Source organism: Neovison vison, chromosome 11 (assembly GCF_020171115.1).
Source record: "Neovison vison isolate M4711 chromosome 11, ASM_NN_V1, whole genome shotgun sequence".
In the NCBI taxonomy this organism is placed as follows: Eukaryota; Metazoa; Chordata; class Mammalia; order Carnivora; family Mustelidae; genus Neogale; species Neogale vison.
Window position 1 is genome coordinate 69857139 of NC_058101.1, and position 27052 is coordinate 69884190.

At 37.9% G+C, this 27052-nt stretch overlaps 1 protein-coding gene across 5 annotated transcripts in view; it reads left to right on the plus strand.

The window, feature by feature from the left end:
* Positions 1 to 27052, plus strand: part of INPP4B (inositol polyphosphate-4-phosphatase type II B) — an 830572-nt gene that overhangs the window by 465200 nt on the left and 338320 nt on the right. The window lies entirely within an intron of this gene.

Consider the following 27052-nt stretch of genomic DNA (forward strand, 5'->3'; position numbering starts at 1 on the left):
CTTGCAAAGTGCCTGTACCATTATGCATTCCCACCAGCAATGCATGAGAGTTTCTACTACTCCACATCTTCACCAACACTTAGTGCTGTCAGCATTCTAGACTTTGGCATAATTCATTAAAAATTTTTTTTTATTATTTTTGTTACAAATGTAGTTAAGTGTGCTGTAAGTTAAGGAGTCTATATTTTTTAATTTTCACAGGTATTAAAAAACAAATGTGAAAACTCAGGAAATTTCTGTGGTAACACCACAAAAGTTATATATATTTTTTCTAGAGAGTTCTCAGATGGTGTCAGATTTAGAAAGAACTTGTTTCAGAAAGGGAGCCGAGTAGCAAAAGAAGCCTAGGTACCTCTTGACTCAATATAACTTGCTACTTGAGATTTTATCTATTTACCTTTCATTATTAAGGGAGGAAACTCTTTCTTTACTTTTTTATTAGGATGTCAAGGAGTAAAGATATGTTAGAGTAACTTAGTGTATTTCAAAATACAGATAAAACCTTCTTATTTACACCCTGGAGAACAAGGTGGAAACCTGAAGGTGGCAAAGACAATTGGAGGAGAGGCTGTTAGTCAAACATGGAGACCAGCTTTCAAGAGACAGGGAGCCTAGGCCAAATGCATATTCTTTTTCAAATGAAGTTATCTGTCTTGTTCAAAGACCTAGCTATATTTTTTGGTTTTGTTCTGAAAGCCCAGTCAAATTCAATGACAATGTTGTCGTCACTTATATTTCTGGCTTAAAATCAAAGACTTAAGAGAGGAGCAGCTGTGAGAATTTGTTCATAATAATATTCCTCTCATAAAAAAACTTCAATTTTCTTTTATCATATTTATTCAAAAAAGCCAGTAGAATTCTTAACAAAGATAATTTTATCTTATCATGTGGAAAAAAAAATGTCTTACAAGTAAACAAACTTATTAAAGTCTTCAGGAAACTGTGTTGTTGATCCTGGACAATAAATTCCCCAAAATGTATTTTATGCTTCTAGCATTTTAAAATCCTCAATCGTAGTACTTCTTAAATTTAAAAAAAAAAAAAACTTTTAAAAACTACTCTTTCAAGGTCATTAAAATTAAACTCATGTATGTTTTACTATATTTTTTAGTACATTTTTCTTTGAGTTTTTTTTTCTTTCTTAAGAGTTTATTTATTTATTAGACAGAGAGAGAGAGATCACAAGTAGGCAGAGAGTCAGGCAGAGAGAGGTGGGGGAAGCAGGCTCCCTGCTGAGCAGACAGCCCCATGCGGAGCTCGATCCCAGGACACTGGGATCATGACCTGAGCGGAAGGCAGAGGCTTTAACCCACTGAGCCACCCAGGCGCCCCTCTTTGAGTTTTTTAATCCCACATATTCTTTACAACTCACCTACTAACTAGTTAACTTCATAATAATGAGAGAATAATAGTTTCTTAAATATTTTTGTCATTATTTAAAAATGCATATACATTTAATTAAAAAAAAGACATCTTAATACAAAAAAAAAATTTTAGAGAATTAAAGTCAGAGGCTTTTGTTCCACCTAATCTTTCAACTAAATTATTGGTATTTGAGTCTTGATTCTTGCCAAAATATTTAAATAAATTGAGAATTTCAATGGTTTTGCTTTTAAATTGGGAAAAGAGCTACACTAATTTTCCTAGGTGTCATATTGCTTTCTATGTTATTTTCCATTGAGGATTTGTTTCTGCCTCGTCTGTATGCCATTATAAAATCACTGTATCTTGCTGAAGTTCCTCTGCTACATCTTTATTCAAGTAAATGAGGTAGGAGATGCTTAGTCAATTGAGCAAGCTAATTGGTTAAAAATGTCTTGAGAACCCAAGTTCGGCATTTACTGAAAAAGTGAGTATTTCAGGTCCATTGCCATTACATTTCTAGTGGTTTACTGAATTTAAATTATGTAACTCACCCTTATATCTGCAACCTTACTTCCACATTTTTCTCATTCTTTCATTTAAATGTGTTGATACCTTTTTTATGTCCACAAAGAGGGAAATAATTAAAAACTCAAGAGAACACAGATTTTCTTACTGTTTAATAAAATTGTTTTTTATTTTAACAAAGTAAACATTTGAATAGAGGGATCATGGGGTGCCTGGGCAGCTCACTGGATTAAGCACCCAATTCTTCGTTTCAGCTCAGGTCAAGAACTCAGGGCCATGGGTTGAAGTCCTACCTCAGGCTCTCTGCTCAGCAGGCTAGTCTGCTTGTCTCTTTCTCTGTCCTTCCCTCTCCCTCCCCCTGCTTGCATTTGCTTGCTCTCTCTCTCTTTCTCTCTCCAAGAAAGAAAGAAAGAGAGAGACAAAGAAAGAAGGAAAGAAAGAAGGAAGGAATGAAGGAAGGAAGGAGAGAGATCACTTCTTAAAATCTGGGTACATTTCTTTTGAAACCATTGTGGAAAATATATAGAGCAGACAAATCTTAACAAAGATATAAAAGAACTATTATCTATTTCTTAAGTTTATCCTCTCCTTTATACTTATAAATGATGCTTTTATACATCATTACGCTTTTATACATCTTCATTTACTGGATCCAAAGTCAATAGAATACTTATGCATATGTTTTCATATTTTTATGTGGATACTACATATTATAAATCTAAAACAATAGCTACTGATGTATGTTAAAATAGAAGAGATGGTGTGTGTGTGTGTGTGTGTGTGTGTGGTGCATGTGTTCTTTGTGTTCTTTATTTGACACTATGAAGCTATATTCTTAAAATAATTTATACCTTGATGACTGATACCTAATGGAAACCAATAACTAGATATAGGGTGCATTGAAAGACACATTTTAGACATCAGCAGCCTCAGTGTCAATTATGATAGGAATGAAAAGGCATGGATGCTGGAGTGAAATCTCTAACAGTACATATCATTCATTCATACATATTGCATTGGGAGCATAGAAAACTTGTAAGTAAATAATTTCAAGTAGTGTTAAGTTCTATGTAGATAGTAAACAGAACAACTCTATAGAACATGTTTGAGGGAGATGTAATTGACTTGGGAGATGTAGGGACTATTTTATTTTATTTTATTGTTTTTTTATATTAACATATAATGTATTATTTTCCCCAGGGGTACAGGTCAGAATCATCAGGCTGACACAATTTATAGCACTTGCTATATGCTATATAGCACATACCCTCCCCAATGTCCATAATCCAACCACCCTCTCCCTACCCCACTACCCCCAGCAACTCTCAGTTTGTTTTATGAGATTAAGAGTCTCTTACGGTTTGTCTCCCTCCCGATCTCATCTTGTTTCATTTTTTCCCTCCCTATCCCCATGATCCCCCGCCCTGCCTCTCAAATTCCTCATATCAAAGAGATCATATGATAATTATCTTTCTCTGATTGACTTATTTTGCTCAACATAATACCCTCTATTTCTATCCATGCCATTGCAAATGGCAGGATTTCGGGGGGTTTTTTGATGGCTGCATAGTATTCTATTGTATTTATATATACCACTTCTTCTTTATCCATTCTTCTGTTGATGGACATCTAGGCTCTTTCCATAGTTTGGCTGTTGTGGACATTTCTGCTATAAACATTCTGATGTATGTGTCCCTTCGGATCCCTACATTTGTATCTTTAGGGTAAATACCCAGTAGTATGATTGCTGGGTTGTAGGGTAGCTCTATTTTCAACTTTTTGAGGAAGCTCCATACTCTTTTCCAAAGAGTGGCTGTACCAGCTTGCCAACAACATAGGAGGGTTCCCCTTTCTCTGCATCCTTGCCAACACCTGTCGTTTCCTGACTTGTGGGACTATTTTAGATATAAAAGTCAAAGAAGGCCTCTGTGTATCTGAAGGGACTTAGAATGTGGAAACTTATTTGGAAAGTGTCCATACTAAACATAAGACCCAAGTGACTTTCTCAGCGGGAGGGCCTGACTATAGTAAATATTTATGCAGCAGGTAATAGAGTTGTAAGAATGGGAGTATTGGGGCTCAAGGGTAATGAATTGGGTTGCTGGTTTGATCACAAATAAAACCAAGTTAGGAGTTGATCTGGTCTTGTAGTTAAAAAAAAAGAAAAGAAAGGCCTCAGAGGATATGGCAGAATAGTGAAGAACCACTTGTTGGATGACTGGAATGCCAAAGTCAGACTAGGAGAATTCTGGGATAGAAGAAATACTGATCCTATGAGATCCTGGCCCCACGGCCTCTTCTAGTCTCTCTCACTCCCTAACTACAGAATAATAGGATCTGCCCTGGCTGTTGGGTGCTGCCAAGCTTCTAGTGAGCATGAGAGAGAGAGAGAAGTTTCAAGCCAACAAATTGTTAAATCCCTTACCTTTTGTAAAAGTATTTCATCTTTTAAGAATCCATATTTAAGTTATGGGATAATTTTTTCCAGAGACTTTTTCCTCTTGAAAGAAAATGGATCAACTCCTCCCCTAAAGGTTTTATTAGTACATAAAATCAGACTAATCTAAGGCTCAAATTATTTAACAGAGACTCACTTCATTTTTCAGTTTTCTCTAAAATTTAGAAGTCTATAGCAATGGCTATAATTTTCATAGTAATATAGTGAAAGCTGTCATAGATAAAAATCAATAATAGACAATGTAGAAATAAATCTGTTTTCTCGGCAACATGGTCATATATCATCATACATTTTCAGATATAGTTAACTCTCTTTATTTCCATTTTATCACTCCATTTCTAGACTTTTCTGCTAACACCTCAAATTCAGAATGGGTAAAAGAAAGAGCAGGTTAAAAAAAAAAAAAAAAAAAGGAAAGTACAGGCCACTGTATTTTATTCTCAACTTAAGAGTCAATCAACATATGTTGCTTAATTTTTATAATGAAACATACAATCTTAAGAGGGAATACCATACAATCATAAGAATGATCTGTCAGAAGGATATTTTATCGAACAAGAGAATATAAAAATTGTCAAAGGAGAAGAGCAACATGACCCTTATTTAACTCTCTTTGTACGCACAAAAGAGTAAGATTGGAAGAATAGGTATGAGTGTCTTTAACTGTGGTTATGACAAGTTAGGAGAATTCTTAATTCCCTTGTTCTACTTTCTAGTATCTTCCAAAATCTCTGCAATGTGCCCATTTAGATGTCATAATCAGGAGTTGTCATTTTAAAAAATGAATAACCTGGGTGTTTAAGCGTCTACCTAGGGCCCATGTCATGATCCTAGGGTCCTAGAATCGAGTCCTGCATCAGGCTCCCTGCTCAGTAGGGAGTCTGCTTCTCCCTCCCCCTCTCCCTCTACCCCTGCCCCCTGCTTATGCTCTCTTTCTCAAATAAATAAATAAATAAAAGCTTTAAAAAAATAAAAACATAAAAATGAATAACCTGAGTAAGCTGAACAACAAAAAGGGCATAGCCAAAGGAGTAAAATTCTGCTTTTTGTCTTCAGTTAGCTCATTGCATAATTAGAGAGGTCAAATTAAGACTCCTGAAATCATTAAGAGACCTTTAAAAGCTAAGTGAATTTTAGGGTCACTAATAATAAAAGAGATTGTGTAAAGAATCAAACCAGTAGAGGAAGGAGTAGTCAAAAATGTCTTCCTAAGGAAGACTAACTGAAATCACTTCTTTGAGTATGAAAATAGGATTAAGAATAGGAAGAGGAAAAGAGGAATTACATTCCAGACTAGGAGAGCAGCATAAACCGACTCTTGGTGCTTTTTATATAGAAAGGCCAGCCATCTTGTCTTCCTTGAAGAGAAAATGGAAAATGTGTTCTCAGACTTGATTCTTGATTCATCTGCTTCTTGGTCTTTTAGAATAGTGGTATATATAGAAAAATTAGTGATTCCAAACATTTTATAAAAAATTAACTTCACATTCACTCTGTAAGCCATGCCATTTCTGCCATACGTAATATGACTAAATAGGCAAATTGAAATTTACCACTTGTGAAAACTATTTTTCTATGGAAATAAAGATTAAAAAAAGCAGTCTCATGGATATGCAACCCACTGTACAGCTATACTAGGTACATGGTGTGTACCATCCTAGAATTCAGTAATTAAAATTCAATTTCATCACAACATTACATTATGGCACAATGACAAGATGTCCCTAGGTAGGTAAATTCAAATATTAGAGTGAATTTCAGAAAGGAAGTTTATTAAGCCTTTGCCCAAGAGGGTGTTGATTTTAAATACTTTGAATCATATGTAAGGTTATGTGCACTGACTTTGGATTTTGAATATAGAGCCATTATATTTCTCATAGCCTGGTTAGAGAGGAAAAAACAAAAACAAAAACAAAACAGCAATAACAACAACAAAAACCCCCAGAAAGTCATGTAAATTATGAGATCAGTTTTCTGCATTCAGAATTTGAAATGTGTATTAAAATGTGCTCAGACTGACAAGCTGCACTAAAGCAGTCTCATCTCTTTATAGACACAGCTTTTATAGCTTGCTAGGGCCTTCATTAACCTGCATGTCAGGTCCATTCATACTTTACGAATTGCTATAAATCAGGAATTGTTTTATATGTTTCTCTAAAAGAAAAAAAAATCCTAGGAGGCCAAACTTACCAATTCTCTCCTATGTTCACACTTCTACTTTCCTGTTGGTCTGTGTCCTATAAATGATTATAAAGCTCTGACTTTTTTTTAAAGCTCTAATGGGAAAATGGAAGATTTTAGTCTATCTTCTTTAGTATTTTCACCCTATACACAGTATGATGCTCCAGCTAAAGGGAATATCAAGCACAGAAGTATATTTTTGTATTTAATTTTTACTGATAAGATATTCATTCTTATAGGCTGTAAGATCATCTTCCCGCCATAATAGAAGTATCTAGTAAGAATTAGATCATGTCTGTGCTTGTCCTATTTTGTTGCTTCATCATACATAGATGACCATTCTCTTGATTCTTGCAGTAGGATACTTCCCTTACAAAACATGGTTTTCCACTGAACAGTAATTTTCGGGGAACCTTCTAAATACAAGGCATTGTACAAAGTGCTGGGATCACAGTAATAGCACAGGAGTAGATACCATTTTCTGAGAATCTATGATACTTACGGTATTATGAAATGGTGGTTACCTCTTTACAAACAGAATGTCCTGTTTTCCTCACCACAACTCCACAAGGTGATAACATTAAACATAACTAACATTTATCAAGTGTTTGTTTACCATACATTGTCCTCAGTAATTTACATAAATTGACTACTTTAAGTTTCACAATTTAATTATGAGATAATTATTCTATTATCAGTCACTTTTGTTTTATAGGAAAGGAAACAGGCATGAACTGGTCAAGTAATGAGCCCAAGATTTGAACCCAGGAATCTGAATACAGAGCATTCTCTCCCATATTATGTTCATTTGTGAGCTAAAAAATCTAAAATTCCCAGTGGTCATCTTTCCAAAGATCTTATGAAAGTTGAGTGACAAAGTCAGGATCCAAGTTGAGGGGGTACCTGGGTGACTCAGTTAAGTGTCCAGCCATTGATTTCTACTCAGGTCATGATTTCTGGGTGAGGAGATTGAGCCCTGAGTCAGTCTCCAAACTGGGCATGGAAGCTGCTGGAGATTCTCTCTCCCTCTGCCCCACCTCTCCCCATTCACATCCTTTCTCTCTCTCTCTCTCTAAAAGGAAGGAAGAGGGAAGGAAGGAAGGAAGGAAGGAAGGAAGGAAGGAAAGAAGGAAGAAAGAAAAAAATGATCTTAGTTGTGTTCTGATTCTGAAGCTCCTGCTTTTAACCACCAGGATATATCCCTTTCTTAATGATTCCTGCTTCCCAAGACTTTCTAGGAGGTGGTGGAGACAGACAACTACAATGCTACTCATATTATGATAAGGGCAAAAGGTATACACTGACAACTATAGAAATAATGAGTAAACAGTAATTAAATATAACTGTGGCATCAGAACAACTCAGAAGAAGTGGCATTTGAACCAGATCTGGAAGGATAAGCAGGATTTCAGTTGGTATAGAAGGAAAACAAGAGACAATTCAGGCAAAAGAAGTAGCAAATTTCTTGAAACAAAAACCTAGAGCTCATTTTCCAAGGTGATGCATTTAATGCTCACTTATGCATCCCTCTTTATTACTTATAATCCCACAACAAAAATAAATTAAGACTCTAGGAATTCTGTTGCAATATTTTATAATCATTGCACATTATTAGAAATTGGATTTAAAGTTCTAAATGAACACAGCCCTTTAAACATTGTCTATTGCTAGTTAATTGTATTTGGGTATCAGGAACAATTGAGTCTTACTGACTTTGGGGTTATGCTAGATGAGATTCAAAAAAGGCTTAGCCATGCTGAGCTAGACTCAGTAAACTCTGCTGCCATGCTGTGCCCCTGACAACTGCCTACCTGTTCACAGTTTGCAAACAGAAGACTCTTCCCTTTCTTTAAGCTACCTCAATTTTGACAGCATCGGTTAACTTGCAATATATTTGAGGAGACATTTTCAGAACAACCATATACCAACAGCACAACAAAAATGATAGACAACAAATAGAAGTGGATTTATATTTCAGGCTCAGAGTTCAGTCTACAGTCTGAGTGGGGAGGCAATATATTCACCAGGTAAGAGATGGGAGTGTGAAGCCTACTGCAAACATTTGCATCCTGTCTTTGTTACCACCTGGCTACTTGACCTTAGAAAAATTACACAGTGTCTCTGAATCTTTGTCTTCTTATCTATAAAATGGGGAAGGTATCAGTATCTACCTTCTAAGATTTTGTTAGAATTAAATAAGTTAATGTACATAAAGCACTTAAACTGGTATCTGACATATACTTAATGACTGGTTAAGCTTTATTATTTGGAATATAACCTTGGGTGAGTATTCAATGAGGACTTCCTTGAGCAGGAGGTCTTAACACTATATTTTGGGGAATAATAATTGCCATCATTTATTGAACTTCTTCTAAGTGCCAGTTATTAGGCCATTTTTTTTTTTTTATCTCTGTTTCTACAACTGACCCTTTAGGTGCTTCTCACTATTCATGTTTCACAGATAAATTCAGTCGCTTGCCCAAGGGTATAAGGTTAGGAGGTAGAGAATATAGATTTTAACTCCAAAGGCCATGTTCTTTGTGGTTCAGTATTAAAAGTGCAGAAATGGGAAAGAGAAGACATTAAAGGCTATCTACGACCTGCATTATGTTTTTGTACTGCTGAAATAATTAGAGATTTAACTGGAAGAAGAGAAAATGAACCAATTAGAGCTTCCTAACAGGTCTGTTGTGTGGGTAGTGGTTTCTAGAGTCTCAGGATTGAACGTGTGCTGCGGTCAGAGCACAGCCTGTTCTTGCTGACACTGGTCTAGATTCTAGTTTGGCGCTCTTCAGGAAATTGAGATCTGTGACATTGTTAATAAAGGAGAAGTATATGAGAAATCAAACTTCTCTTCCCACTTCCCATTTGCTGCAACCGTATCACTTAATTAAAGTTATGTGGTGATAAAGTATGTTTATTCTCATCACATTTCTTTCTGAGTAATATAACATAGGATTTTTCGATTAAAGGAGGTCTTTGACCAGGTCTGCCTTCCCAGACCAAAACTGATTCTTCACGTACGTTTCACAAATTATTTGTTAAATTAGATGGGTTTTTAAGATGCTCACTATCCACCTTTATTTGTGTCTTTTATCCATGATCAACATGCCCGATCTAGTTTATTACTCTTTTTGTGTGATTTACCTAATTACTTTCATCCTTCCATTGTCTAATTACTGAGATCCGCTGGTCACTGGAACAGGTCTACCTCTGCAGCATCTGTTGCTATTTATGGGTAATTGGGGAATCAGGACTACCTAGAGGCTTTGTTCATTAGGTGGTTTTGCTTTGCATAAAGTTGAAATCCACAGAGGTTGTGAGACAGCAAGATCCCCTGATGCTGCTGTCTGTGTGACTGAAATTTATCAGTCAGCCTTCTTGTGGAGCAGATGGTATCCAAATGTATCCTCGGCCGCCTGGGAACCGTGCCATGGGGAAGAGAAGAGACCTAGTAGAGTGGAATGCAGGATTAAAGAAAAGTCCCTTCACATTTCTAATGTACAAAACAGTCTTTTCCCAAATGATTCTTACTTGAGCTTTGACCTTTTGCAATTGGCAAAAGTGATACTATGCCCATTTCACAATGGAAGAAATTGATTCTCAGAGTTAAGTGACCTGCCTGTGGTCTTATACCAGGCATGAGAAAGCTGCATTATGTTTTCAAGTGTTCAAGCTTTTCAAGTGTTCTACCACTTACTCTCCTATTACCCCTACTTTACCAAGGACAAAAGATTGTTCTTGGCTGTTATCTATAGTGGTAAGGTCTCAGAAGTCCGTTTAAGGAAAAAGATATTCCCAGGTCAAAACCTGTCCAAATTCAGAATATCAGCTGTAATGCCACACAAAACTTAAATATCCTCTCACTCTAAGCAATTTCACAGTCAGTGGCTTTAAGCAACATTTATTTTGTTTCCAAAATTTGTCACTCTTACCTTCACTTTTCCAGGGAGTTCCCAACTCCCATTTTCAATGGGCTGGTAGCTATCTCCACTTGTTCATCTAAAAGCTGATCTCTTGATTCTAATTCCTGTCCCTCCCAAAATGTTGTTCCTCCATGATGCCCATCTGCCTAAAGAGCATCACTATCCATTTAGTTATGCCAGTCCCCAAACTATAACCCTTTCTTGAATCTTCTTTTCCCCTAATCTCACATTAAATCCATCACCAAGTCCTATAATTTCTATGTTGAAAATATTTTCTGAGTTTGACCAACTCCTTTCTTTGCCACTGCTGTTGTTCAGTGCTGTGCAGGTATCAGTTCTCAGGGTGGCCAGTTAGGAGAGTCCTTATGGGACGCTGTCATCTGCTCTTGCCTTGCATGGTCCCCACCTGACAGAAGAGCCCCGGTAATCTTTTCAAACTATCAGTGTGATTTGTTCACATCCCTAGATAAAATCCTCCAATGGCTTCCATTTCACTTAGAATAACACTGAAATATCCTATCACATTTTACAAAGATCTTGAGAAGCAGGCCATTCTTACCATACTTACACTAACCTTCTAGCTCATTCTTCATCGACCTTGGTCTTCTTTTTGCTTCTCAAACAAGCCAAAAATTTGGGTTTTTGCAGTTGTTGTCCTCTCTGAGCTGGCTCCTTGGTATGTTTTAGGTCATGGCTCAGGCATCACCTCATCAGAGAAGCTTTTCCTGATCAACCCTCCCTCCCAACACTCAATTTTAAACACCCTTTTAAAATTCTCACTAAATTATTATTTTAAACTTCATGTCCCACTAGAGTATAAGCTCCATTAAATAGGGAACTTCTTTTCTTGTTCACTGCTGTGAAACTGTCACCTAGAATCATGCTGGGTACATTTAGACGTTCAATAAATATCCATGAACTGAATGCATGCATGAATGCCATTGCTTTTTTCCCTCTCATATTTCTTCATAAAATAAGTGTATATATTTAGATATGCCCTTGAAATGTTTTTGTAATTATTGCTAACTCAATTATTTGTAAAAAGTAAGTCATTTAAAAAGTCTCAATAAATACAACTATTTAATCATTGGTATTTTGTTATTAACAAGTTATTAGGAGAGATAGAGCCTTACTGCCCTTGGAAATCTTCTAGAAAGAACTGACAGAAAGAATCAGTCATAGGTCGAGCCCAACAAGGGCATTCTGTAACTAGACTGTGTAGCTGGCAATTGCTTACCTGTGTAGAATTTTATGCCTAAAATTCTTCACAGAGTCACTTCAAGATTCTGGGGTTATGACAGCATCACGAAGCAAGTAATCTTCTTATAGAGATGTTCTTAAAAGCATACAAAAACAAATAACAAGAAGCATAACAGACAACCAAAATAGTGGAAATTCTCTGGGTCCAGAGATTTGAGCTTACTTTTAAGCCTATACTACATAACCCTGAGAGAAGACAATACAAGGGCAGCATTTGAGACCATGGCGGGGGGCGCGGTCGCCCTGAGAGCATCTGAATCCTGTTTTTGCTACTGGCTGCCTGTGTGACTCTAAAAAATTCATTGTTACTGGGGGCAGGGGTTGGGGATTAATCTGAGATAGTGTACTTAAAGCACTAAAAATGGTGCTCGATGTATAAGTGATCACTGAGAGGTATTATTCTAATTATTGTCTTGGGTTAATCCCTTACCCTGTCCCAAACTCCAATTCTTTATGTGTAAGTTGTGGATTATAATTCTTATTTCACAGGGTGTTTGAGCAAATATATGTGAAAGTGAGAAATGTTAGTACGTTGTTAGAAATTCAGTCCTTTTTTTTTTTTTTTTTCCCACACGTTGAATCAGATCTTCACAAATTCTCCGTGAGGAGAACTGTAATTACCGTCCTCATTTCCAGATGAGAATATTGAGACTCCATCACAAAGCCAGTCACCCAGTTGGGACTGGGATCTATGACTGGGAACCTTACTACATAAAACAAGTAAGAACTATCAAGGAGACCTTCAAACAAAGGGTATCTCATATTCTTACCTTACCTAGTGTATCACATATCCTGGAAGAGTGGAGAAGGTGGTTCTTTAATTTGAATTGTGTAAACTACTTCTGCTTTGTTCTGAAGCGTCCTGTATAGCTAAGGCTCTAAAGCCCTCTTCAGTCCGCTAGCAGGAGCTCTGGTGCGCCTTATATTTGAACTGCTCATCTTGGAGATCACTATTTTTCTTTCTTTTTTTTTTTTTTTTAAAGATTTTATTTTATTTATTTGAGAGAGAGAGACAGTGAGAGAGAGCATGAGCGAGGAGAAGGTCAGAGAGCGAAGCAGACTCCCCATGGAGCTGGGAGCCTGATGTGGGACTCGATCCCGGGACTCCAGGATCACGCCCTGAGCCGGAGGCAGTCGTCCAACCAACTGCGCCACCCAGGCGTCCCGAGATCACTATTTTTCTAAGAAGTATCTTCTTTGTTTCCTTCAAACTCTGATTCTCCCAGAACCACTGTCTTCTACTTTTCCAATTTTTTAACCTATATCTTTTTCCACGTAGTGTTGAACTTGTGGATTCTGTTCTAAATAATTAGATCCTTCCTGCCCTTAGTCTTTTCCACATTCGCTTTCTCACCTACACACTCGCTTGTCTTCTTTCTCATGTTCTATGTCTCCTGGATCACTAGTCATTTCTACCTTTAGCTTTTCTGTACCAAAACTTTGTTTTGCTTCCTGTGAGTCAACCGTCTTATGAGAGGAGAACTGACACCCTGAAAGCCTGATTTTTCTCTTGTCCACAGGAAAATCACACATATGATTGACTCAAGAGATTCAAGAAAGAAGGGGTGCTATATTCTTCAAGCTCTTCAATACTCTCCTGCCCCAAATGATGTTGTAGTTGGAGACAAGTAAAACAGGCTAACTATCCCCTCAGGACCATCTATTCCTCCCATTCTTCCTTCTCCCCTCTTATTTTCTATTTATGTAAAGCTTTGATGTAATGCTTTCAAACTGCTTATAAAATATTTAGCGTTAGAGGGACAGCAGTTCAAGGGACAGAAAAAAAACCTATGAATTCCACATATAGATATTAAGTGCAGCACATTTATAAAAAATAATATTCCTGAAAAAATTTTTTTAATTATCTTAATTTAAGCAACACCTCCTAAAATGTAAACCCTTAAGTGTAATATATACAATGCAACTTTTCTAAAATATTTTGGTTTGGGAAGGCATGTCTAAAAATTGCCTCAATTCAGGGTTTGGTGAAAGCCAGACCATGAGTCAATGTGTTGTGTGTAAAGATGTCCAGATTGAACAACTGCTTTCCAGATTGCTTGCTACTTCCTGCCCAAACAAATGGATTCTTTTAGGAGACCATCAACCCCTGAAGGCAACATTCCAGACCCCTATTTCCTTTATTTGTCCTCAGCCTTCCAAATAACTCCTAGACATCAATCATTCTGTGCCCTTAGAGTTCAACAACTCTGAGTGCACTTCTCTTTGCCATCCATCTTTGGTGATTCAGGCTCTGACTTTACTGCCACCCCTCCTGTAAGTGTCTCCAATAGCCCCACTGGCCTCATCTCTTGGTTTAGAGGTAAAACAGAGAAGCAGGAAGCTGCTACTCACTAACCCACATGCCCTTCTGGAACCACTGATGGGCCCCCCTCTTACCCTGATAGGAATCGCATTGGTTCCCATGTCAAACTGGTAGTCTTGGGAAAATGTTGCCCTCTTGGCCTCTGGGCAGGTAGAAGGCTTGCTGTTGTTCTCTGGATTGTTTCCTCTTACTTCCACTATCCTAGTTTTAACACCAGAGATTTCCATTAACTGACTTACAATATTGCTTTTAGTATTCGGAGGGACCTGCTTCCATTCTTGAAACAACGTTTTCCTCCTTTCTTAAGCTGCACATATGTTCCTGCTGAAAAGAGCAGCAGAAATCGGCAAGCACTTGTTTCTGAAGTGGAACATAGTCTGGAGTTTGTGCACAAAGAGCTAAGTCTATATCCATTGTGAGGTGATGAGGCCAGACCAGTGTGGGGCCTTCAGCAGATGGGCTGGATATCGAAACTTGAAGAGACATGGGCACAGACTTGTTTTGTTTTAAAGATTTTATTTATTTATTTGACAGACAGAGATCACTAGTAGGCAGAAAGGCAGGCAGAGAGAGAGGAGGAAGCAGGCTCCCTGCCAAGCAGAGAGCCCGATGCAGGGCTTGATCCCAGGACCCTGGGATCATGACCTGAGCTGAAGGCAAAGGCTTTAACTCACTGAGCCACCCAGGTGCCCCCAGACTTGTTTTTAATTCAACTGTCTGAGGATGGAGTCTCAGTCACCAAGGTAATAGTCACAAAAAACAAGACAAAATAGTATTTTCTGAGGATTGACATAAGAGAAGCTGAGGGAGCTGGGGACAAGCTGGAGAATGGGAGTCTTCTGGTACTGACAACAGTAATGTGAACAAAATTTGTTCTTTTTATATGCAAATATGCTGTCTTCTGTACAGCTGGCTTCTTCAGTGCTCCAGAGCACAGACAATCAAAGAGCATTTCCCGAGAGCACCATTGTTCCAGGAAGAGGTTCTTTTTTTCTCTCTCTCTAGATTCCTCAATGATACTTAAATTCAGAACCGGTACTGAGTGGGTAGTTTATTTTCATATGTGTAATGTTCCACACTAAGGAAGTGAATTTCATCTTCTCAGCCATTTTTTTTTCCAATTTATTTATTTTCAGAAAAACAGTATTCATTATTTTTTCACCACACCCAGTGCTCCATGCAAGCTATGCCCTCTATAATACCCACCACCTGGTACCCCAACCTCCCACCCCCCCCGCCACTTCAAACCCCTCAGATTGTTTTTCAGAGTCCATAGTCTTTCATGGTTCATCTCCCCTTCCAATTTACCCAAAAGCACATACCCTCCCCAATGTCCATAACCCTACCTCCCTTCTCCCAACCCCCCGCCCCCAGCAACCCACAGTTTGTTTCGTGAGATTAAGAGTCACTTATGGTTTGTCTCCCTCCCTATCCCATCTTGTTTCATGGATTCTTCTCCTACCCACTTAAGCCCCCATGTTGCATTACCACTCCCTCATATCAGGGAGATCATATGATAGTTGTCTTTCTCCGCTTGACTTATTTCGCTAAGCATGATACGCTCTAGTTCCATCCATGTTGTCGCAAATGGCAAGATTTCGTTTCTTTTGATGGCTGCATAGTATTCCATTGTATATATATACCACATCTTCTTGATCCATTCATCTGTTGATGGACATCTAGGTTCTTTCCATAGTTTGGCTATTGTGGACATTGCTGCTATAAACATTCGGGTGCACGTGCCCCTTTGGATCACTACGTTTGTATCTTTAGGGTAAATTCCCAGTAGTGCAATTGCTGGGTCATAGGGCAGTTCTATTTTCAACATTTTGAGGAACCTCCATGCTGTTTTCCAGAGTGGTTGCACCAACTTGCATTCCCACCAACAGTGTAGGAGGGTTCCCCTTTCTCCGCATCCTCGCCAGCATCTGTCATTTCCTGACTTGTTGATTTTAGCCATTCTGACTGGTGTGAGGTGATATCTCATTGTGGTTTTGATTTGTATTTCCCTGATGCCGAGTGATATGGAGCACTTTTTCATGTGTCTGTTGGCCATCTGGATGTCTTCTTTGCAGAATTGTCTGTTCATGTCCTCTGCCCATTTCTTGATTGGATTATTTGTCTTTGGGTGTTGAGTTTGTTAAGTTCTTTATAGATTTTGGACACTAGTCCTTTATCTGATATGTCGTTTGCAAATATCTTCTCCCATTCTGTCAGTTGTCTTTTGATTTTGTTAACTGTTTCCTTTGCTGTGCAAAAGCTTTTGATTTTGATGAAATCCCAAAAGTTCATTTTTGCCCTTGCTTCCCTTGCCTTTGGCAATGTTCCTAGGAAGATGTTGCTGCGGCTGAGGTCGAAGAGGTTGCTGCCTGTGTTCTCCTCAAGGATTTTGATGGATTCCTTTCTCACATTGAGGTCCTTAATCCATTTTGAATCTATTTTTGTGTGTGGTGTAAGGAAATGGTCCAATTTCATTTTTCTGCACGTGGCTGTCCAATTTTCCCAACACCATTTATTGAAGAGGCTGTCTTTTATCCATTGGACATTCTTTCCTGCTTTGTCGAAGATTAGTTGACCATAGAGTTGAGGGTCTATTTCTGGGCTCTCTATTCTGTTCCATTGGTCTATGTGTCTGTTTTTGTGCCAGTACCATGCTGTCTTGATGATGACAGCTTTGTAATAAAGCTTGAAGTCCGGAATTGTGATGCCACCAACTTTGGCTTTGTTTTTCAATATCCCTTTGGCTATTCGAGGTCTTTTCTGGGTTCCATATAAATTTTAAAATTATTTGTTCCATTTCTTTGAAAAAGATGGATGGTACTTTGATAGGAATTGCATTAAATGTGTAAATTGCTTTAGGTAGCATAGACATTTTCACAATATTTATTCTTCCAATCCAGGAGCATGGAACATTTTTCCATTTCTTTGTGTCTCCCTCAATTTCTTTCATGAGTACTTTATAGTTTTCTGAGTATAGATTCTTAGCCTCTTTGGTTAGGTTTATTCCTAGGTATCTTATGGTTTGGGGTGCAATTGTAAATGGGATTGACTCCTTAATTTCTCTTTCTTCTGTCTTGTTGTTGGTGTAGAGAAATGCAACTGATTTCTGTGCATTGATCTTATATCCTGACACTTTACTGAATTCCTGTACAAGTTCTAGCAGTTTTGGATTGGAGTCTTTTGGGTTTTCCACATAGAGTATCATATCATCTGCGAAGAGTGATAATTTGACTTCTTCTTTGCCGATTTGGATGCCTTTAATTTCCTTTTGTTGTCTGATTGCTGAGGCTAGGACTTCTAGTACTATGTTGAATAGCAGTGGTGATAATGGACATCCCTGCCGTGTTCCTGACCTTAGTGGAAAAGCTTTCAGTTTTTCTCCATTGAGAATGATATTTGCAGTGGGTTTTTCATAGATGGCTTTGATGATATTGAGGTATGTGCCCTCTATCCCTACACTTTGAAGGGTTTTGATCAGGAAGGGATGCTGTACTTTGTCAAATGCTTTTTCAGCATCTATTGAGAGTATCATATGGTTCTTGTTCTTTCTTTTATTGATGTGTTGTATCACATTGACTGATTTGCGGATGTTGAACCAACCTTGCAGCCCAGGGATAAATCCCACTTGGTCATGGTGAATAATCCTTTTAATGTACTGTTGAATCCTATTGGCTAGTATTTTGGTGAGAATTTTTGCATCTGTGTTCATCAAGGATATTGGTCTATAGCTCTCTTTTTTGATGGGATCCTTGTCTGGTTTTGGGATCAAGGTGATGCTGGCCTCATAAAATGAGTTTGGGAGTTTTCCTTCCATTTCTATTTTTTGGAACAGTTTCAGGAGAATAGGAATTAGTTCTTCTTTAAATGTTTGGTAGAATTCCCCCGGGAAGCCATCTGGCCCTGGGCTTTTGTTTGTTTGGAGATTTTTAATGACTGTTTCAATCTCCTTACTGGTTATGGGTCTGTTCAGGCTTTCTATTTCTTCCTGGTTCAATTTTGGTAGTTTATATGTTTCTAGGAATGCATCCATTTCTTCCAGATTGTCAAATTTGTTGGCGTAGAGTTGCTCATAGTATGTTCTTATAATAGTTTGTATTTCTTTGGTGTTAGTTGTGATCTCTCCTCTTTCATTCATGATTTTATTTATTTGGGTCCTTTCTCTTTTCTTTTTGATAAGTCTGGCCAAGGGTTTATCGATTTTATTAATTCTTTCAAAGAACCAGCTCCTAGTTTGGTTGATTTGTTCTATTGTTTTTTTGGTTTCTATTTCATTGATTTCTGCTCTGATCTTTATGATTTCTCTTCTCCTTCAGCCATTTTTTTTTCATCTAAAAGACCAACATGTTTTTATTTAACACACACAGAGATATGCGTAAGATATGGTGACATATTTGTATATTATTCTGTTATGGGGAAAAGGAAAAAAAATATATCAGTACTTTTTTTCCATATAATGTGAATCTAGCTTTTTACATGAAGGAAATCAGCTTAATTTATAACTCAACCAGTTATAATGAAATTTAGGAGCAGTAGTACTCAAGTCTCAGTGTAGCAAGAATTCCAAAGCAATGTTTCTCTAACAAAATCTTTTAAATTCCCTCTTGCAAATTATTGCCTATGTTCCTCAATAACTCTGTCATCCGCTTCCTCCCTAAGGCATTAGTTTCATCCTTTCCTCATGTTTTATTTGGGTTCTATTATCAGAGTATTGAGAGTCTTAAAATTCTTTTTTTTTTTTTTAAAGATTTTATTTATTTATTTGTCAGAGAGAGAGGGAGAGAGAGCGAGCACAGGCAGACAGAGTGGCAGGCAGAGTCAGAGGGAGAAGCAGGCTCTCTGTGGAGCAAGGAGCCCGATGTGGGACTCGATCCCAGGACGCTGGGATCATGACCTGAGCCGAAGGCAGCTGCTTAACCAACTGAGCCACCCAGGTGTCCCGAGAGTCTTAAAATTCTTGTTACAAAACTAAATCACCATTGAATATGCAGAGGACCAGACAGAACAGAATGATGTTATTGGGAAAAATTATTAGATACTGCTGAATACTCTGCTATTGGTAAAAAGCAAATTAATAAATATAGTCTTCATCTCTGAGCCACGTGTTGTGATCCACAAATCTGACTGACTAGTGAAAAAAAGAGAGAAAGAGATGGAATTTAGTGGAACAATGAGGCAGCAGCAGGCACACTATTGTTCTGGACATGTGCTAACATAACCAAAGTTTAAGCCCATTGCTACCTGACACAGAGTAAGTATACAGTACATTTTGTTTCCTGCCCCGAAGCCCCCATCTTCTTTGCATGCTTCATGTATTATCTTAAATGAGAACAACCTTAAAATTTGTTTGATATTAGCATTTTGTTGTTGTAATATAGGAGCCCAAAATATAGCATTATTTCAGTAGGTCTAAAACATTTTTTTTCCAATTTATTTATTTTCAGAAAAACAGTATTCATTATTTTTTCACCATACCCAGTGCTCCATGCAAGCCGTGCCCTCTATAATACCCACCACCTGGTACCCCAACCTCCCACCCCCTCGCCACTTCAAACCCCTCAGATTGTTTTTCAGAGTCCATAGTCTTTCATGGTTCACCTCCCCTTCCAATTTACCCAAAAGCACACACCCTCCCCAATGTCCATAGGTCTAAAACATTCTTGCATGAGGATGGCTTTTTTTTTTTTTCCTGTGTGTGTATGTGTGCATTGATTTCTTGTTTTTTTTTTTTTTTTTTTTAAGATTTTTATTTATTTCTTTGAGAGAGCAAAGGGGAGCTGAAGGAGGGAGAAGTAGACTCCCCACTGAGCAGGGAGCCCACAGCTGGGCTTGATCCCAGGACCTTGAGATCATGACCTGAGCCACAGGCAGACACATAACTGACTGAGTTAAGTCAGTTAACTCAGTTACTAACTCAGTTAATTAAGACAGTTAACTGACTGAGCCACCTAGGCACCCCTTGGATTTATATCTTCAACCTCAAACACTGAATTGCTTGTTTCACCTTGACCTTCTAAAAACCTAAAATTAATACTGTTGGTTCATGTTATGGGGCAGTACTTATCCTCCTTGAAAAGTCAGGCCCTGAAACTGAATTTGGGACTTTTTTTTTTTTTTAACTCATTATCTTAAAAGACAAAATAAAACCAAAAAAGAGAAGAGAAAGAATTCTAAACATTCTAATATTTTTATGCCAACTTTTATATATTTTTTAAATTTTTCCAATAAATTTTCTTATGTTGACAGTTATGCATGGTTCACATATTCTTGAGGGAAGTATGTGTTAATTAAAATTTTCCACACAACAGTTAAGGGGGAAATAACACTTTTTTTTTTTCCTCTCTATAAGGACTTACAAACAGTTGCTTAATTGAAGAAAAAGCTGTGGGTTAAAAGAGATGTATTCCTGACCCTAATAGCCCCACATTTTGTAAATATACAGTGATGTCTTCAATGACCTCCTCTTTCACAGTGATGAGAGAAACATATGTTAGAGAGCAAATTTGAGATGGCAGAAAAGAGAACACAAAGGGAAAATGCCAAATGAGAAAAATTACAGAAAGTAGCCTTGATTAGCTGAAAATATGCTAAAATGAACAGGCATGGCAAGATGTAATGCTAGACTCAATGAATTAAAGATTCTTAAAGATTCTATAGAGAATACTGAATGTGCATAGAATGTATACATTAATGGCCATAAATCAGTCAGTATGATATCAAGCCACATTTTTCTAAGAAGCAGCCTTCAGAAAATATTTAAAAGTGAATAGAGTATTCCCAACTACTTAGGAAAATCTCATTTTGTGGATATTAATATGAAGCAGATACACTCTGCTTTCTGCCATTTTACCACACACAACTGAATTGTCATGGATTGCAGTGCCCTGGGAACGAAGCAGTACTGTCTTCTGAATCCACTCAGGGGATCTGAACTGTAGAGGCTGGAAGCCTAGACTTCAAAAATTGTTGTCTTAAAATTCTGGAGAGAAAGGAAGAATAAAGAACAGAGAGGAATAAGAGATAAAACCAGGAAAGCATATTATACGTTTTATAGTGGAAAGCAATTAGAAAAGGGCTGTTCGGCTTTTTAAGAGTTACATTTTTTAATGTATGCTATAAATTTGCGTAATCTCGATTTAATCACTGGTATAGGATGGTAACTGTGAAACCATATAATGGAGTACAGTAATTTATTGGACTGGAAACATAACCCAAATTGGCTTATCAGTTGATTAGTGGCATCTAATTTTCTGGAGTACAAGGAGAAAGATATATATGTGACATTTAAAAGAAACCTGACCAAACAAAAAGAATTTGAGAAGTAAATTAAAAAACTGCATTCTAGGCTCCCAGAGTGTTTCCCACAGCCTTGGGGAAGTGGCTAATTCTCTCAGCCATAGTAAGATAAGTAAGAATGGTGCTGTTGAAGGAGCCTAGAAGCCAGATGGTTATTTCCCTAAAGCCCTATTTGTATAAGGCTGCTTTTCTTTCCTTTTATTTACATATAATGTATTATTTGCCCCAGGGATACAGGTCTGTGAACCATCAGGCTTATACATTTCACAGCACTCATCATATAAAGCTACTTTTCTATTTAAGATCCCTCATCTTCAATGCCCTGGACCTTTTGGCTCTTGAAGGGCATGGATATATCCCTTCCATTTTCACTATGGAGAGACTGTAGAGGGTACAAGAGATAAAATTTCATCAAAGGAGAAGGTATGCTTCCATCTGGCTATATTGCATTCTAGCTATAACATTTATTTTTATTTTATTTTATTTATTTGAGAGAAAGACAGAGTGAGAGAGCATGAGAGGGGAGGTCAGAGGGAGAAGCACACTCCCCACAGACCTGAGAGCTTGATGTGGGACTCGATCCCAGGACCCTGGGATCATGACCTGAGTTGAAGGCAGTCGCTTAACCAACTGAGTCACCCAGGTGCCCTTATAAGGTTTATTTTTAATTGCAAGAGAAAGACAGCTTACTAGCGTTTGCAGTCTTCCCCCCCCTTTTTTTTTCTTTTTCTTAAATTTATTTATTTATTTTGACAGAGAAAGATCACAAGTTGGCAGAGGCAGGCAGAGAGAGAAGGAAGCAGGCTCGCCCCTGATCAGAGAACCCAATGTGGGGCCCGTTCCCAGACCCTTGAGACCATGACCTGAGCTGAAGGCAGAGGCTTTAACTCACTGAGCCACCCAGGGTCCCCTGCAGTCTTCCTCTTTGATGAAAGAAGTACACAGAGCAGAGGAGCAATTCTTTCCATAACTGGTTGGGACATCTCAGGTGTTAAGATAATGCCTCCCTGTGAGCCACTGCTCTCAGTATAAAGGTACACTAACCTCCCAGTTAAACCCCTGCTCATAGGGTGAGTTGACAAAAATTTACATGTAGCTCATCTGCCTGGCAGACAGAAGATAAAGCTTCTGTTGTTTTTGACTTCTTCATTGGAAGAGCCTAGTCAGAGGTAAAATTAACAAGTGTAAGTGTACACATCTGATTTCACAGAAGGCAACATATTAATGATACCTATGATCTGAAATTAACAAATAATCCCACAAAAGATTTTAAAACATTTTTATTTACCTATATAAAAAGAAGCAAATACCCCCCCCCAAATCACAGTAATGAATTTAATAAAATGCTTTTACTGAAAAACGAGAAAGTTACACAAAATTAGGACCAACCTGGACTGTCTTAAACATTTAACTACCATAAGAATATTGGATAGTAAAATCCATTTTTGTGTCAAGACATAACTATATTCATATTAATGTTAATAACATCACTGTGCCTAGCATTGCTTCATATAATCTTTATAACAAATCTATGAAATATGTCCTTTTGCATCCATTCTAAAGACTAAAATATAGAGACTCAAAGAGAGAATTTATCCAAAGTCACATAATCCCTTAGGCTGGATCCAGCTTTCAAATATAGTATTATCTTAAGTGAAAAAGCCATTCCTCTATGTTCTTTATGCTATACTGTGTGGTTTCTCCTCTAAGCTTAACTTTCTTTTTGCTGATGTAAAAACAGAAAATAGAGATGTGAAAATCCTTGTCAAAGTCCCCTGCCCCCCGTCTCCTTTGCTTGTGGCCATTGCTTTGTTCCGGAGGAAAGAGGATACACTTTGTAAGATGCCACTGATACTGAATGGCAAGAAGAGAAATGAAAGGGAGTGAGGCAAGAAAAATGACCTGACTTCAAAGAAGAAAGAGTTCTTAAGAGAAAGAGAGAGGTGCTTGGAGTCAACTGTGAATTCATAGGGCCCCACTGGCTCCTGTCCCTGCTCTTGTGGAAGCCTGTGGCAGGCCCCTTTGCTTATTCTCACACTCCATATCCATTGAAGGTCCTAGAACGTTAGGATTTGGCCAATGCTGCTGAATTCAAAGGCACCTGAATGAACAGTTGTGTTCTGCTTCTGATGGTTATTGCTGGGACTGAACTCTCTGGCAGCAGAGTCTAGAGACAGTTCGAGGCTTCCAACCAAAGTGGGCTAGAATGCTGGCAAGACGGGGTGGATTCAGGAGACTTGACATGATTTAGAAATGATGGCCAAATGAAAAGGAAGCTGGAATTTTATGAAAACAGCATTTCTGGATAGAGACAATATTTAACTTAACAAGAACTGTGCAGACCTTGTCCCTTAGATTCTGCACCCTCATGCATGAGAACTACAAGAGCAAAAGATGGTCTGTGCTATCTTCCTGAGACTCCAAGTAGTTGCTTGAAGCATCTAGAGCAGAGGGTAGAAAATTCTGGTCCTTAGGTCAAATCTAGTCACAGAGGTAGGTCGTGTGGTTCTTATGGCTTTAGCCTACACAGTGATGACTGGGATTTCAAGCCCTGGACCAATCCTCAAATCAAGCCGCAGTGGGTTTTCATCATTTCTTCGGGCAATGAATCTGAATAGAATTCCCCTCTGTTAATACAGTGTAGGCTTTCCAGTTTGCTCAGTGTCTGGGCCTCCCCCGAGATACTGAAGCTTCATTTATTTTTATCCTTGCACTTATACCAAGGATTCCCTTCCGTGGAGTGAGAGCTGTCTGGCTCCTGTATGAATCTGAGCTGCGGATGCCGGTGGGCATCTCATTCAAAGCACTGGCAGTAGAAAGTGAACCCTCGTGTTGCTAGTTGCAGTAGAAAAGTTAACAGAAAAGACAAAAACAAAAACAAACAAACAAAAAAACCAGTAGCTCAGAGCTGTTTTATTTTTCTTAAATAAAAGTTTCAAATTATAGCTTTAAAAAAAAAAAACTCATTACTTCCATATTGCTCTTTTTTTTCCTTTTCAGTAAAAAACAAAACAGACTATTTAGTGGATACAAGCACATTTGAACCCCAACCTATCAGCATCTTGTATATGTAAACTCTTTTGGACTTTGGGAATATTTTAAAATAGCTCAGTCCAAAACAAAACCAGTAAAAAGGCAGTAATAAACATTAAATATATCTATATGTGTATATATATAGATACAGATATAGATCTATGTCTAGAGATAGTAGATAGATAGATGCATGAATGATGTCAGAGAGGCATTTATTAAGTACCCATTTAGTTCAAGAAATTCTTAAATGAATAAAACAGAACAAGAGAAGCAAAACCCAAAGTGTGCTTTTAGTCTTCTGAGTTGAGAAATGCCATTTATGCAGAGCAGAGTTTTGTTTGGTAATGGGCAGTGGCAAGTATGGTTGGAAGACTGAGAAATGTAGTTTCCAGGCTTCTTTTTGGCTACCAAATATTTCTCATGCAGGTTAGACTTTATGGTGATCAAATGAGTAATAGCTCCATGAAGCAATCCAATCACTCATCATTTATCACCCTCCAGCGAGACAGTTTCAGTATGTATAGATCCATGGTGTGTATGGGTTTCACTATATGAAATGCAATGACTCATGCACTAGTTTGGTATTTAGCAAGAAATCTTGGACCTGGTGACCGTGTTTACAGAGTTATCTGAATATGACTAAGTCAATAAAAACATATTACAAAATAATAAAACACTAAATATTGGTAAATGATGATATTAACATTGGTAAATATTAGTATAAGGATACTGGTAAACTTTATTTTTCATAGAAAAGTCTTATTAATAAAAGTCTATTAATAAAAAATTAAAAAGTCTATTAATAAAAAGCCTATTAATAAAAAGAGCCCTAAAATCTTTTTCAATTCCACCCTGAGAGACAGGTAAACAGATGAAGAAATTGAGTGTCTAAGAGCTTGTCACATAACATCACATAACTAAAAAATAAGGGATGTGGAAAAAAAAAATAAGGGATGTGGGAATACAGCTCAGGAATTCTGAATGATCTCAGGGTCTTTCCATGATATCTTACTGCATAGGCATGAGGGAACAGAAAATCCTCTGGGCTGTTGGGAAGAAAAGAGGTATGGGCTACCTAAGATGTGAGTTCAGTTTTTGTTTTCTGTGCCCATTTTTAGATACAGAAAATAGAGAATTACAAAGTGCCATTATTGCTGTTTTTACTTCTTCTGTATTGGGATATCTGTAAATTGGGTTGGACAGAACATTTCAGTTTAATGAAGATTTTCTGTTTTTATTAGGAGTGAGTCTGAGAGTTTCACTGATAAAATGGAGAACAGCTGCTCACTTCTGGGAAACAACCACAGCCCACAGTCAAGCCTGATAAGAAATCTGAAAAGGAGTAACTTATTTTGAGCAAAGGTGTCATAAGCTCATCAAGTAGAAATGAGGTTACAACCAAGGAAGAGGGCAAGATGCATGTGTTTGAAGCAAATAAACTCTAGCTTTAAAATCCAGGAACAGATAGAGTCAATATCTGTAAGTGGAGAGAAAGCTGTACCCTCTGAACAGATAACCAAGCAAATGAGTGATGAAGTTAAACACATTCACAAGGCAAGGAGAGGAGATGATCAGAGTAACCATCAAAGAACAGTAAAGTCTAAATCTAACTTTTTTTTTCCCCCTTCCGGAGATATATTGATGTTGAAACCTCGCATCAGTATTTCCTAAAACTGTAGATCTCTTGGGTCAGACAAGAGAGAATCATGGCAGTGGGTCTTCAGAAGAGAGAGGCCATTGTGGAGGAAAGGAACTCAGTATGCCAGAAAAGAAATGGAGCTAATGGGGAATGATGTAAACAAACCACCAGGGTTTTAATAATGGAAATGTGAGCCCCTACTGTTTCTAAGCCTCTTGTTCTTAATATGTAAAACGGAGAGAGTAACTCAAAGTTCTGTTTTGAGAAATCAAAAGATAATTAGCAAAATGCTTTAAAAAAAAGAGGGAGGGGTAAAACTGTAGCTGTTACTTTTTCCACATATGCTTTCCTAAGCTCTCCTGTATTGCCAGAGGCATTTAAATAGAGGTGGGTTAAATAAGGAAAAATCATGACAAAATACTATACAGGACTAAAAGCATCTCAAAGTCTGGCAAGAAGAGTTAAGAAGGTAAGAAATTTGCCCAGCATTGCCTAGCTGATAGAACTAGCCAAAAACCAGACCCGTTTGATCCCAAAACTCCTGCTTTTTTTTTTTTTTAAGATTTTATCTATTTATTTGACACAGAGAGAGAAATCACAAGTAGGCAGAACAGCAGGCAGAGGTTTAACCCACTGAGCCACCCAGGCGCCCCCCAAAACTCCTGCTTTTTCCTCTATCCCATTCTGCTTCTATAAATGAGATGATCTGTAAGCCACTGAAGGTGATAATTACATTTAAAATTTCCTTTGCTTTCAAGTTTTGGATTTAAGCTGTAGTACCTCTGTCCCAGCAGATGAAGTTTCTGTAAACTGCTGCAGTGACAGAATATAGCTTAAATGCACTGTCCTTCTGTCCCTTCCTGCAGCAGTCAGAAGTGTAGGCTAAGGATGTAATAGAGCCCAGCTCCTTCTCACCCAGGGACCCAGACAGAAGATCCCAGTCTCCCCCAGCCCGCCTTAAGACACCAGCTGAGCATAACTCGAACCCCCTCTGATGAGGACACTTTACAGCAGACTTAGCCATCCAGCTGCAAGTAGTAAAACTACTG